The 15,338-nt window shown below is 38.2% G+C and overlaps 1 protein-coding gene and 2 pseudogenes across 2 annotated transcripts in view; 1 reads left to right on the top strand and 2 right to left on the bottom strand.

Annotated features, from left to right (window-relative positions):
- Positions 1-15,338, bottom strand: part of SPAG16 (sperm associated antigen 16) — a 1,060,347-nt gene that overhangs the window by 508,486 nt on the left and 536,523 nt on the right. The gene's annotated exons all lie outside the window — the stretch shown is intronic.
- On the bottom strand, positions 3,164-4,062 carry LOC125094916 (ubiquitin domain-containing protein UBFD1-like; annotated as a pseudogene).
- Positions 4,634-6,117, top strand: LOC125095078 (tubulin alpha-1C chain-like; annotated as a pseudogene).

The raw sequence follows: 15,338 nt of genomic DNA, 5'->3' as shown, positions 1-15,338 counted from the left end.
AGATCTTACACCCTTCACAAAATTAAGTCAAAATGTATTGTAGTTCTAAATGTAAAATACAAAATTGTAAAACTCCTAGAGGATAACATAGGAGAAAACTTGGATAATCTTGAATACGGTTAGTTTTTAGATACAATAACAAATCATTAATCCATAAAGAAATGATAAATGAGCTAGATTCATTAAATTAAAAACTGCTGCCCTGCAAAAGATAATGTCAAGGGGAAGCCACAGACTGGGGGAAAAAATATTTGCAAAAGACACATGTAATAATGGACTGCTATTCAAAATATACAACAGAACCACTAAAATTCAACTATAAGAAACAATTCATTTAGAATATAGGCCAAAGATCTTAAGAAACACCTCACGAAGATATATAGATATGTAAAAAGCATATGAAAAGATGTTTTATGTCTTATGTCATCAGGGGAATACAAATTTAAAACAACAGTGAGATATCACTACACCTAATTAATGGTTAAAATCTGGAGCAATGCCGACAGCAATTCTAGAAAGGGATGACAGCAGCAGGAACTCTCATACTTTGCTAGTAGAATGCAAAATGGTAAAGTCACTTTGAAAGACAGAACTTTCCTGTGAAACTAAATGTACTCTTACCATACAATCCAGCAATTGCATTCTGTGGTATTTACCAGGAGCTGAAAAAATTATATCCACACAAAATCTTCATATGAATGCTTACAGAAGCTTTATTCATAATTGTAAAAATGTGGAAGCAACAAGATATCCTTTAGTAGTGACTAGACGAAATAAATTTTGTACATCTAGATGATGGACTATTATTCAGTGCAGAGGAGAAATGATGTATCAAGCGTGGAAAAGCATGGAGGAAATTTAAATGCATATTACTAAGTGGAGAAAAAAAAAACAGTCTGTAAAGGCCTCATACTGCATGATTCCAACTATATGACATTCTGGAAAAGGTAAACTATTGAGAGAATAAAAACATCAATGGTTGCTAAGGAGTTAGGGGTAAGGAAAGAGATTAGAAGGAGCACAAATGTTTAGGGCAGTGAACATACTCTATATGATATATAATTGTGGATACATACATTAAACTTTGTCCAAACTTACAGAACATACAAGAGTGAATCCTAACATAAACCTTAGACCTGGTTAATTATGATGGATCAGTGTAGGTTAATTCTTGGTAACAACAAAAAAATACCTATAATATATACATACACACACACACAAATACACACACACCCCATTCTGTTAAGCGATGTTGCTAATGGGTCAAGAGGTATAATAAAAATCTCCTGTACCTCCTTCTCAATTTTGCTATAAGCTTAAAACTGCTGTTCAAAAATAAATTATTTTTAAAAACTTATTTAAAAATAAATTTATTTTTAAAATCTTAAAAATACACTAGAAAACTAGAAGAGATGTCATTGAACATCAATCAAATTGTAGGTATGAGGGATGACTTTCTAAGCTCTACATTCATGGAAAAAACAATCATTATTTTTTCTCAAAACATTGACAAAAACTACAAGCTCCAAAATTCAATATACCATATTAAACTAAAAGTAAAACAAAAATACTAATATTCATAAAAGAGATACATATCTGAATTATAAAAGGTTTATTCAAATTGAAAGTAATTCCATAGATAAATTAATAAACAGGTAATTAACAAGCAAGAAAATGCAACTGACCTACACACAGAATAATGGTCAAGAAAATAATTGAAGAAATATAAATAGAAGTAAAACCATCTGTTCTACCAAAATACCAAATGAAAGTCATTTTAATACTGTTATTCTTGATTAAATTGTTGATTTTTGTGATTGATACTGGAAACTGGAGAGAGAACAATAGAAATACTTTTGCTCCTATTAACTACTTTTGAGACTTCTGGTTGTATAATAGACTATTTACTAATAACCTAATTGCCTAACTTATGCACAATTGCATACTTTTCGAATCCTGAACAATACTTCCTTGGTACAATAATTGAAAGTCTTTGAGAAATACAGTTAGATTACTGAAAGTAAAGTATCATTTACTAATACAATCTTTTGGATTTAACATGATAGCTTTTCTATTTGATCTCACATTTCTGTATTCAGGGTTTTCCCTCACACGACCATGTGTATTTAACACTGCCAGTGAAGTCACTGGCTTAAAAAAATCTTCTGAAAAGTGTGCCTCTCAACAAACTTGCCAATATTTATAAGACTTTAAATTGCTTAAATGGTTTGAAGGATACCAATTTTATGACTGATGTTGGTCTACTGAAATTAAACTCAAATTATATATCTTTCATGAAGATAATTACAAGACAAATTATTTAATGTTATTGATGTATACATATTACAATTATTCTATCTGTATAGATAGGAACTATAAAATTATTCCTTGAGAATTTCTTTTTTCAAATAATATAGGGAACTTTTTAATATTCTTATATTAAGAGGATATGAAAATATGTCTTCCATAATATAGTAATATGCATTAAATATTTATCTAAAGAACTAACAACTAAAATTAAGATAATTTTCTTGTACTGCTAGTCATCAAAAAATAGTTTAATTGAGCACAGTTTTCAGACCTAGTTGTAATCTGATTTTCTTATTATGACGATCACTTACATAACTCCTCTCAAAAGCATGCAGAAATGGCCAAGCTGAGGATAGTTCTAATTAAATATCTGAAAGCTCTAACATATAACTGAGGGACAAATAAATAATGTAGTAACAAATACAATTCTTAAAACAAAAGAATAAAATATTTCCATTGATATCACACAAATATATAATAGCAATATTAAAATTTGAATGACTGTGCTGAAGACATCTGAATACATGGAAAATAATTTTTTTTTTTTTCCTTGTTCATGGGTTTATACAAACACAAAGCAGAGAGCTGGGAAGGATCCACATGAGAAATCATGCTCATGGTAATGGGGGAGGGGAAGACAATGGGGACGTATTCATTGTGGGTAGGTTTTCTTTTATTAAAAAAAAAAAAAACAGTTTAAAGCAATTCACAGAATATTTACGGCAGTCATTTCTTGGTGATGGATATCTGAGTTTGTTACAGTCTTCTCTGTTCTCTTCTGCATTTTTAAACATTTCCCTAAGAATGAAAAGCACCGCCATCCCTCTCTGATGTGAACTATGACACCATTAATCTAGCTGCTGAAATGACACATCATGTGGTAGTCTTCGTGTCTTCGATAGGTTCACTGACCACATTTTTAATGGAGCCCATGGGCAATTCTCAGTCCGCTCTTTAGTGCCAATCCACCAGCTGGTCTTGTTCCAGCTTGAAGGTGAGTCTCACTTTGCCTCCGGAATTGTTGTACATGCCGGATAAGGGTACGTTGGCAGTGCTCCTGGGCACCCTTAACAGATGTATCACATCTTCGGGCTTTCTTTATCCAACACTTTCTGTGTTGCTTCTCCCTGCAGAGCGGCTCCTTCTTGTTCTCTTCGGCCTTTGCACCCTGTGGCAGCATCTTGGGTGTGTTTACGGCTAAAACATCATTTATCGTGGAGCCAACTACCCATGATCTTGGCTCCGCTGGTCACTTTTATTTTCTCTCAACGTCTTATCCTCAGGGATGAGTCCCTTATAATGACTTTTCTGCATGGCAGGGGGAGCGACCTGTAATCGAGTGAATCTTCTGTTTTAGCTCGGAGCCTGTGCTATCCAAGGGGAATTTCACGTCGTGCTTAGTCTTATTCCAGATGATCTTCAGGTCCACCAGCTCCCTGCCTGCGCCGCCGCCCGCATCCTCGCCGTTGCTGACCGAGGCCTGGGCCGCAGGGTCCCCAGGGGGCTGGGCCGGGGCCGGCTGCAGGCTACCTCGAGCAGCGCAGGAGTCCTCCGCTGCCGCCCCCGCCCCGGCTTCGGCCTCGACGCAGTTCAGGGGCCGCGCGGGGACCTCGGTCGCCACCGTCTCGGCCTCCGTGTCCATGCCAGGTTCCTCCATGCCTGCAAGGGGGTTAGGGGGTGGGCGCTCGCCGCAGGTTGGGCCTGGGACTGAACCCTGCTCGGGCGAGGCCGGACCTCCGCTTCCGAGCCAGGCTACTCTCCCGGAAAATAATTAATTTTAAAATAGCATTTTCAGTAGGAGGTTTTTAAAAAGGTTTTATTTATTTATTTATTTATTTGAGAGAGAGAGCACATGCACACATGAGTGCAGGGAGGTGCCAAAGGGGAGGGAGAGTGGGAGAGGGAGAGAATCTCTAGCAGACTCCACACTGAGCATGGAGCTGGATGTGGGGCTCTATCTGATGACCCTGAGATCATGACCTGAGCTGAAACCAAGAGTCATATGTTTAAGTGACTGAGCCACCCAGGTACCTCTCAGTAGGAGCTTTGACAAAAAGTGAAAGCATTGTTAAGTGCCATAGGAAATATAACAAGGTTACAGAAAATCATGTTTCCTTAGTGGAAAGGTTATAGGCAGATACAAAAACAATATGGTAGGTCATTAAGAAGTACATGATCATCTTCTCAAGGAACTTACATTTTACAGAACTTAAAATGACTAAAAAAACCCATGTTTCGCCACTTCTCCCCCGGATCTCCTTGGTAGTCTGTCAGCGGGAGAACCTTGTCGCCGTCCCCTCGACTCCTCCAGCCCAACGAACCCTATAAGTCCTCAGTCATGCGTGAGTGTATCTCCATCCACGTCGGCCAGGCTGGTGTCCAGATCGGGAATGCCTGCTGGGAGCTCTATTGCCTGGAGCACGGCATTCAGCCCGATGGCCAGATGCCAAGTGACAAGACCATCGGGGGAGGAGATGACTCCTTCAACACCTTCTTCAGTGAGACAGGCGCTGGCAAGCATGTGCCCCAGGCCGTGTTTGTAGACCTGGAACCCACAGTCATTGATGAAGTTCGCACTGGCACCTACCGCCAGCTCTTCCACCCTGAGCAGCTCATCACAGGCAAGGAAGATGCTGCCAACAACTACTCCCGAGGGCACTACACCATTGGCAAGGAGATCATTGACCTTGTCTTGGACCGAATTCGGAAGCTGGCTGACCCAGTGCACAGGTCTTCAGGGCTTCTTGGTTTTTTCACAGCTTTGGAGCGGGGAACTGGTTCCGGGGTTCACCTCCCTGCTGATGGAACGTCTCTCTGTCGATTACGGCAAGAAGTCCAAGCTGGAGTTCTCCATCTACCCAGCCCCTCAGGTTCCACAGCTGTAGTTGAGCCCTACAACTCCATCCTCACTAACCCACACCACCCTGGAGCACTCTGATTGTGCCTTCATGGTAGACAACGAGGCCATCTATGACATCTGTCGTAGGAACCTCGATATGCGAACGCCCCAACCTACACTAACCTTAACCGCCTTATTAGCCAGATTGTGTCCTCCATCCCGCTTCCCTCAGATTTGATGGAGCCCTGAATGTTGATCTGACAGAATTCCAGACCAACTTGGTGCCCTATCCCGTATCCACTTCCCTCTGGCCACCTATGCCCCTGTCATCTCTGCTGAGAAAGCCTACCATGAACAGCTTACAGTAGCAGAGATCACCAACGCGTGCTTTGAGCCAGCCAACCAGATGGTGAAATGTGACCCTCGCCATGGTAAATACATGGCTTGCTGTCTGTTGTACCGTGGTGATGTGGTTCCCAAAGATGTCAATGCCGACATTGCCACCATCAAGACCAAGCGTACCATCCAGTTTGTGGACTGGTGTCCCACTGGCTTCAAAGTGGGCATTAATTACCAGCCTCCCACTGTGGTGCCCGGTGGAGACCTGGCCAAAGTCCAGCGAGCTGTGTGCATGCTGAGCAACACCACAGCCATCGCTGAGGCCTGGGCTCGCCTGGACCACAAGTTTGACCTGATGTATGCCAAGCGTGCCTTTGTTCACTGGTATGTGGGGGAGGGCATGGAGGAAGGAGAGTTTTCTGAGGCCCGTGAGGACATGGCTGCCCTTGAGAAGGATTATGAGGAGGTCGGAGCAGATAGTGCTGAGGGAGAGGATGAGGGTGAAGAGTATTAGGCTGTCTGCTATGATTTTACACTCCGTTGTCTTGGGACTGTCTTTTTTCTGTTCTGGAAGCTGTCTGTCCATGGCCCTAACTTGTCAATAAAAGTGATGTTTCTGTTTTAAATATAAAAAAAAAACAAAACAAAAAAAAAAACCCATGTTTCATTCGTGGTTTGAAGAAGCACACTTCAGGATAGGGCAGAGAACCTTGCTTCTAGCAGTGGTATCAATTAACCAGAAGACTTTATATTGGCCAGAAAAATGCTTGAAAAATTAAAAATTAAAAGGGAGGGAATGGATAATTGAAAGGCTAAAGATTTCAACTTCAGAATCTTGCTAACTCAGACATTCACAGTTTTGTGGTGTCTGTTTAAAGGAAATAGGTCCATGTGAGAACCTGATAGGCTACTCATGAGCCTGTCAATGCAGCATTTGTTGGGGCTAGGGATTACGTGGGGAAGACTCTATGGGGACCATGGGAAGTTTAGGCAGTCAAGACTAACTTGTTCTAAATTAACTTGCAGGACATGGATAAAAATAAAGCATCCCAACAATTTTTAGCACAAAATAGAGCTGTTTGGCAAGCAAAATAATAAATCCGCACATTCTCTCCTAATCTTAAAAGTTTGAAATGGATGCCAATTTGTGGATAGAATACTTCTTGGTGATCATGAAATTAAATGCAAAATGTTGGGTTGTTTTAATATCTAGGATATATGGATACACACATCACTACTATGCAAAGGTTCCTATCACATTCCATCTCTTCTAGAAGAAGCTTGATACACTGAAACATTCCAATTTTGGGCTCAATTATTTCCATGAAGAGCACTTTTCTTCTCTTATCATACATTCTATCCAGACAAGTTATAATGAACTTGATATGGCTCTTCAATTTACACTCTTTTACATTAGTCACTATCCAGCAATCACTTTCTCCAACGTCCATCAGCAGTATAAGAGAAGATGACTCAAACTACTTGATTTCTTTAAATTAAGAGCCTTAAATTTAAGTCCAAAATGACTTACAGGATTTCTTTAGCTCAGTTGGTGGTTGTTCTTTAAGATTTTTTTTTTAAGATTTTATTTATTTATTTGACAGAGGGAGATCACAAGTGGGCAGAGAGGCAGGCAGAGAGAGAGAGAGGAGGAAGCAGGCTCCCCGCAGAGAGCCCAATGCGGAACTCGATCCCAGGACCCTGAGATCATGACCTGAGCCGAAGGCAAAGGCTTAACCACTGAGCCACCCAGGTGCCCCGGTGGTTGTTCTTTAACAGGATAAGCCTGTTCATACATGAGGAGATTTCACGAAATTCTCAAATATGGGAATAACTATAGTAAGAGTTTGTTAAGCCTTGGCTAATATTCCAAAATATTAAAATTTTCCAAAAGAAAATAGGGTATTTATATGATCCTTTAATGAATAGTGCCACTTCATGATGGATCCTTAAAGCATGGGGTTTTTCAAAGGCTATCAACCAACTTCACCAATATTAAAGAACACTTTTACAGTGATAAGCTAACTTGCTAGCTACCAAAGTTTTGTTTTTTGTTTTTTTTTTTAAAGATTTTATTTATTTATTTGTCAGGGACAGAGAGAAAGAGAGCGAGCGAGCACAGGCAGACAGAGAGGCAGGCAGAGGCAGAGGGAGAAGCAGGTTCCCTGCCGAGCAAAGAGCCCGATGTGGGACTCGATTCCAGGACGCTGGGATCATGACCTGAGCTGAAGGCAGCTGCTTAACCAACTGAGCCACCCAGGCGTCCCCCAAAGTTTTAATATAAGTAAAATACCAACTGTCCTTTCTCTCAAGAATGTCACCATATAGAGAACTAATACTCTAAGTAACTGAAGCCTGTCACTTGAGAATGTTGGCTCCCATTCAGAAATTATCAGTTCTTAGTCCATGAGAATAGTAACATATGTAATTTACTGCCAAAATAAAACAAGATCCTTGTAGAAAATTTAGAGCTACAGATAAGAAAATAAACATCTATCCAAAGCATTCACAATCCTTGTACCCTCAAGATAAGCGCTGCATTTAGTTATATTATTCCAGAATTATTTTTCTGAGACAGCTAAAAAATACAAAATAAAGCCTAAGCTCAAAAGCATGTAACTTCTTTAATCAAAATGATATAATCTCATTATAAAAGGAAATTAAAAAGAAAACAGAAAAATACAGAGTATGTGGAAAAAAAGAGTATAATTTAACAATACACACAAAAATTTCACTGTCCAGAAATACCTATAGTCAATATTTCCCAAAATTAATTTCAGACTTCTCTCTTTACATGTGTGCAGCTAAAAACAGAGATAAATAGAAAAATATATAATTTATTAAAATTAGAGTCATACTCTACATATTAACATAAAGTTTTGCTAAGATCACCATTAACTGAGTTTACCCAAAGGAAAAAGGAATTGAACTGCAGGAATTTCTGAGCTTAAGTACATTTTTCTTCCACCCCAGTTTACGAGAAAAAAGATGAAAAATGTGAGTAGTTAATATCTTTAAAGTTACATGTTTCATCCCTTGTTGTGATGTGTTGAGGACATATCACCTATGTGCTATTCTTCACAGAAATCATTTGCACAGGAAACATCAACCAAGCACAATTTGAGGGTCATTCTACAAAATACATAACCAGTGCCCTACAAAAATGTCAAGATCATGAGAGACAAAAGAATAAGGGAGAAGGGACGCCTGGGTGGCTCAGTTGGTTGGACAACTGCCTTCGGCTCAGGTCATGATCCTGGAGTCCCGGGATCGAGTCCCGCATCGGGCTCCCGGCTCCGCGGGGAGTTTGCTTCTCTCTCTGACCTTCTCCTCACACATGCTCTCTCTCACTGTCTCTCTCTCAAATAAATAAATAAAATCTTAAAAAAAAAAAAAAGAATAAGGGAGGAACTGCCATAGATTGGAAATGAAAGGTAAACTAATTGCAACAGTGGATCCTAGACTGAATTCTAGAAGAGAAAAAGGATTAGGAGTGGCAAAATTGAAGACAACTGATTAAGGTCCATAGCTTAATTAAGAGTACTGTGTCAATGGTAATTCCTTAGTTCTGTTCACTGTACCATTGTTACGCAAGGTCTTAACATTTGTTAGGGTAAGTCAGGTGTAGGCCATCAGGGAACCCTCTGTACTTACAACTCTTCTGGAGTTCTAAAATTATATCAGAATTTAAAAGTTTCTAAAAATAGAAAAAAAATATTCTATTTCATTTTTAGACCATTTCTGCCAACTCCCAGCTTGGAAATTCATGAAAATTAGAATTGTTAAACTTCTAGTCCTGGTGATCACCAGATTCTGATAGTTGTAATATTCTTTCCAAGCTTCAGAATATAATATTGTTCACAGTTCTAATTTTTTTTTAAGATTTTTTTTAAATTTATTCAACAGAGATCACAAGTAGGCAGAGAGGCAGGCAGAGAGAGAGAGGAAGGGAAGCAGCTCCCCACTGAGCAGAGAGCCCAACGTGGGGCTCGATCCCAGGACCCCAGGACCATGACCTGAGCCAAAGGCAGAGGCTCCAACCCACCGAGCCACCCAGGTGCCCCCACAGTTCTAATTTTTTTTTTAAAGATTTATTTATTTATTTATTTGACAGAGAGAGATCACAAGTAGATGGAGAGGCAGGCAGAGAGAGAGGAGGAAGCAGGCTCCCTGCCGAGCAGAGAGCCCGATGCGGGACTCGATCCCAGGACCCTGAGATCATGACCTGAGCCGAAGGCAGCAGCTTAACCCACTGAGCCACCCAGGCGCCCCACAGTTCTAATTTTAAATGGATTCAATGATCCCTAGTTTTTTAAGTCACACCTTTTTTATTGTGTTCTTTGATTCATTTTTTTTTGCTTAGATAATTTTCATTACCCAGTATCTTTCTTCAGGAAGGGTTTACAAGTCCAAAGCCTTGAAGTTCTACTATATTTAAAAAGAACTATTTACCACTATAGTAACCCTGCTTGCTATTCCTCAGAAGTTTGTCAGCACTGCTCCAGTATTTCCTTGCATTGAATATTATGCTGGTCTTCCATCACTTCATCTTCATTCAGTTGTTGGGTGAATATCATTCTAATGATTTTGCTGCTGCTGTGATTGTTACTTGTTTTATTCAGCAAGGCCAGGATCATGGATTCTGTACTTTCTGATTTCTTTAATATTTGGGAATAACTTAGTGTTTAAGTAGACATAATGTACACGGATTATAGCTTTCTCCCATTCAGCACCTTTGTAGATATCGCTTGATTATTCTGGTATTGATGGTTGCTATGGAAAAGTCTGAAATCACCTTGTTTTTTGTGGGGTTTTTTGGTTGTTGTTTGTTGGTTTTTTTGTTTGTTTGTTTTTTGTTTTTGCTTTGTTTGGTAATTTTTCTACCTGCTTATTTGAGAATTACTTTATTTATCCTTGAAGTTCAATAATTAGCAAGAATATATCTTGGCATCGGTATATTCCAGAATAATTTCTGTGTTGTATAGATTTAGTCCTTTCTCATTTCAAGGAAATAGTTTTTATATCTATAAATATGCTTTGTTTCATGTCAATGACATTAGTTTTTCTTACACTGGAACAGGTGTTTATGTCCTCCACATATGTTAACTTTTCCCCATTTTTTCCCAATTATTTTCCTATTTTCTCTGTATTTATCGTGATTATTACAAACTTTCTTGGAATGTATATATATTTTATTCATCTCTCCCTTGAAATATTAATATTTATTTCTAGTTCTATAATTACAAAATTTTGCTTTTGTAATTGGGGGTGAATTTTCCTTAACTCTCTTACCTGTTTATCTGCAATCTCTTCATATTCCCTTACAACCTAAGGTCTAAGGGGCACCTAGGTGGCTCAGTTGTTAAGCATCTGCCTTTGCTCAGGTCATGATCCCAGGATCCTGGGTTTGAGCCCCACATTGAATACCTCATTGAGCTCCACACTGATATCCGTGGTCAGCTGGAAACCTGGTTCTTCCTCTCCTACTCCCCCTGCTTGTGTTCCCTCTCTTGCTGTGTCTCTCTTTCAAATAAATAAATAAAATCTTAAAAGAAAAAAGGAACAATCTAGAGTCTAAGAGCCAACAATTTTATATTTCTCACTTTTATGCCACTGATATCTGTGTTGGGAGGGTGGGAGTTTGGGTGTAGGGGGAGCAACTTATATGGATCATGTAAATTTTTGTTTGAAGGGTTAGATAGCTGAGATGTTCTGGAAAATGCCCTTCTTTTCTGATTTTTTAAAAAGATTTATTTATTTATTTATTTATTTATTTATTTATTTGACAGAGAGATCACAAGTAGGCAGAGAGGCAGGCAGAGAGAGAGGAGGAAGCAGGCTCTCCGCTGAGCAGAGAGCATGATGTGGGGCTTGATCCCAGGACCCTAGGACCATGACCTGAGCCGAAGGCAGAGGCTTTAACCCACTGAGCCACCCAGGCATCCCCTTTCTTTTCTGATTTTTAAAAATATTTCTTGTAAGTATTCGTTTTAATTTAGAGTATTATTTTTTCTCTAAGAATAGCAGCCCTTGGACACTTCCTACCAATTCATGTGGGTCCTAAAAGATGAGACATCTCTAATTTGTTTCTCCAATATTTAAAGACAACCTGTGATGGTAGAAAATTATTTCTGCTGAGATTTTCCTTTATTTTGCCCTAGACACCTAAAGTGTCCTTTTATTAACATATCCCCAAATTGTGCATTATTGTTGAAAAATCTTAAAACACTCTAACATACTTTTCCTAATATTGTGGTTAGGATTGAGGAAAGTATTATAGAGATAAAATACAACAGAATATCTTTAGCTACTCTTTTTTTTTAAATTTATGTCATAAAGTTATATGCATTTCATTTTTCAATACCTGCTGAGGGACAGTGTTGCCCTGTATTGTTGCTTTCATTTTTAACCAGCAAAAGAAGAAAAATGTTATTTGATCCACCTTTATCTACAATATCCCTGAGTGGTTCTGCAATGTTTTCTCTTTCTCTAAATCATATTAATTGTTACATGTTGATGCCATGTTAGCACCCCGTTGATCGAAAGTATGCATTTAGGGGCAACTGGGGGGCTCAGTCAGTTAAGTGTTTACCTTTGGCTCAGGTCATGATCCTGGAGTCCCAGGATTGAGCCTCACATCAAGCTCTGTGCTCAGCAGGGAGTCTGTTCTTCCTCTGCCCCTCACCCTGCTCATGCTCTCTCTCTCTCACTCTCTCAAATAAATAAATAAAATCTTTACAAAAAAAGAAAGTATGCATTTAGAGTCATGAGTTATCAATTAATCTTATAAAGAAAATTATTCATTGATAATATATACATTTTCTGCATTTGTTTATTGTTTGTTTTTCAAAGATTTAAAATATGACAATGATAGAGAAAAAGTAAAATGTTCCTTTATGGTAAATTGGTAGTATGTGATAGACCCATAGCTAAAATAGTATTTATTGGACATTGAATAGAAGGAAAAATCACTGAAGACTAAACCCATGAGAGAACACTTCACAAAGAGCATGACATATGCCTCAACCTCAAAATGAGGAAGGCTCTGGTTGGACAAATAAGAAGGTGGAGAGCATCCCAAGTGAGTGAGGAAATAGGCATTAAGTTTAAAAAGTGCTTGTGTTGGAAAAAGGGAGTATTGCAAGACCAGAAAAAATTTTTTTGAAGATTTATTTATTAGCAAGAGATAATGAGTGCACAAACAGGGGAAGGGAAGAGGGAGAAAACAGACTCCCTGAAGCAGGGAATCCCACGTTAGGTTTGATCCCAGGATCCTGGGATCATGACCTGAAGTGAAGGCAGACTCTTAACCAACTGAGATTCCCAGGCGGCCCAGAAAATTGATCTAGATCAAATTATAGAGGGCTGCAAATGTTATTCTAAGGAGCATCTTTTTTTTTTTTTTAATCTTAAATAACAGATTGTAACCATGTGGTTGCACTGGAATATAACATGATAAAAAACAATGTTTCAAAATAACAAATCAAGGGTGCCTGGGTGGCTCAGTCAGTTAAATACCTAACTTTTGGTTTGGCTCAGGTCATGATCACATGGGTTGTGAGATTGAGCCACAGGTCCTGCTCCATTCTTCTTGGGGAGTCTGCTTAAAGTTTCTCTCCCTCTGCCCCACCCCTCAAATAAACGAATAAATCTTTAAAAAACTAAAATAATCAAATCAGTCATGGCTAGACAATATGGGTTTGAGAGAGGCAGGCAGAAAAATAAGGCAATTTGTGCCATGATCCATAAATGAGATCATCAAATCCAAAAGTAGCAACTAGACCATTAGTATGATGACAACTATTTCTCAGTGCCACAAGTTGTTGGAAATACAGAAATAAACCTTAAGGTTGCCAGTCTTGCTAGTACATAAGAAAATGTTAGGTGAAAAGGTATCTGGGATATTATCATAATCTGGGAGGATCAGAGAAAGAAACCCTTAAAAGTGACTCTGAAAACTCAGTGCTAAGGTTTGAATGTTTTTGAATGTTTGTGTTCCTTCTACCCCCAAAATTCATGTTGAGTCCTCATCTCCAATGTGATAGTATTTGGAGATGTGGCTTTTAGGAAGTAGTTAGTTACCAAGGGTGGAGCCCTCATGATGAGATTAGAGCCTTTTTAAGAAGAAACACTAAAGAGCTGGTTTCCTCTCTTTGCTCTACCATGTGATAATACAATGAGAAGATAGTCACCTGCAAACCAGAAAGTGGGCTCTCACCAGACACCTGATTTACCAGCACATGATCTTGGACTTCAAGCTTCCAAAACTGTGATAAATCTTTAAACCACCCAATCTGTGGTAATTTGTTATAGCAGAACCAAAATGACTAAGACCTTTAGCCCTGAAAGTAGATTGAGAGCCATATAAAGAACAAAGGGAAGGAAGAGTTTGGAGAACAATCCAAGCAGAAAGAATAAACCATGTAAAGACCCTGATGTGTTTGATAAATACCAGTTTTCTGGAATTTTTTTATAATGTCCAAGAGCCTTTGATGAGCAAAATGACTGAAAAAACTAAACTATGGTTGAGCTGAGCAAACTTGGGCAGAATTATCTTGCTAAACATGTTTTCTCTTCTGTAAGAATTAAATGCATTATAAAGTTATCAGAATAAAAATAATTTTTTTATAAATGGGGTGTTTAAAATCTCTTTGAAGTCTATTAACAAGTTAAATGACACATGGCATGACAACAGAACATGAACCCCAACACTGAAATTATGGAGAGGCAAAAAAAAACTATGTCATTTACAAATGCATTCTAAGGCAGTGGCATTTTGACAACAAACAAAGCCAGCCAATAACCATAATGAAGATCAGATTCGTATGGGAAAGAGCTATTTAGCTGGAGAAAGGGGGGGGGGGAGAGGGAAAAAGTAAACATTTTAATCAAATCCAATACTTTGTTATTGATTTCTCTTTGCCAGACATACCTTGTAGAATACTTATAATGTTTTTGACATTGAGATATCTGGCCAAAGCTATCAGATTTGTCAAGGTAAAAAGCTCAGTTCCTGGTGTAATCTCTTATATTTCATTTATATGTGATTTATTCTTCTACCCACAAGAAGGCTCTTATTATTGATAAAATAAGTAAACTTGAATCCCAAAGGGAATCTGATGTCCACTTACACAAAATATGTTTGTAAAATGTGGGTAGCATCCAAGAAAAGGACTCAACAACAAGAAGATCGTGGGTTTCTCTTCTTTCCTTTTTTCTTTTTCTTTCTTTTTTCTTTTATTTTCCTTTTCTTCTTCTTCTTATTTATTTATTTATTTATATTTTATTTATTTTTGTTTTTGGTGCACAGTCAATACTAGTCAGATTTTCTGTCCTTTTATGTGCTAGCCAATTCAGTTATCCTTGAAGTTTCAAACTACGAAAAGCTGTTTCTCCATTAGAGTTTTGTTCTTCGAAAAAATTTGGTGTCATTTACTGCCATTAAGTCTGCACCTGCTTGTAGTTGGATACTTTTGCACAACGTCAAATCTGCAAAGCTTTTTAAAGTGAACTCTACTGTGGTATTTTCTTAGTTGGTTCATCAAAGTTAGGACAATTGTCAAAAATATCTTGACAAGGTTTAAAGCTGTCTTGCTTAATATTCTCAGTAAGATTTCAGATCAGGCTCAGATATCACAGCTTCCCAAATGTTTCAAAATAGTATCCTGGTTAATATTTAATGTAATTACAGTAGGTCTTATTGAATTTTTTGTCCATCAAAGACATCAAATACATGGAGAAAAATGAATTTATAGTCATAATAAAATAAAATTAGAATAATTTCTAATGAATACACATCAGACCATTTTTATTTAGTGTCAAAAATGATGGGTAGGGAAGAAATTTAAGG

The sequence above is a fragment of the Lutra lutra genome, chromosome 3, assembly GCF_902655055.1.
Source record: "Lutra lutra chromosome 3, mLutLut1.2, whole genome shotgun sequence".
NCBI classification, from domain to species: domain Eukaryota; kingdom Metazoa; phylum Chordata; class Mammalia; order Carnivora; family Mustelidae; genus Lutra; species Lutra lutra.
This window is presented reverse-complemented; position numbering and strand designations above follow the sequence as displayed.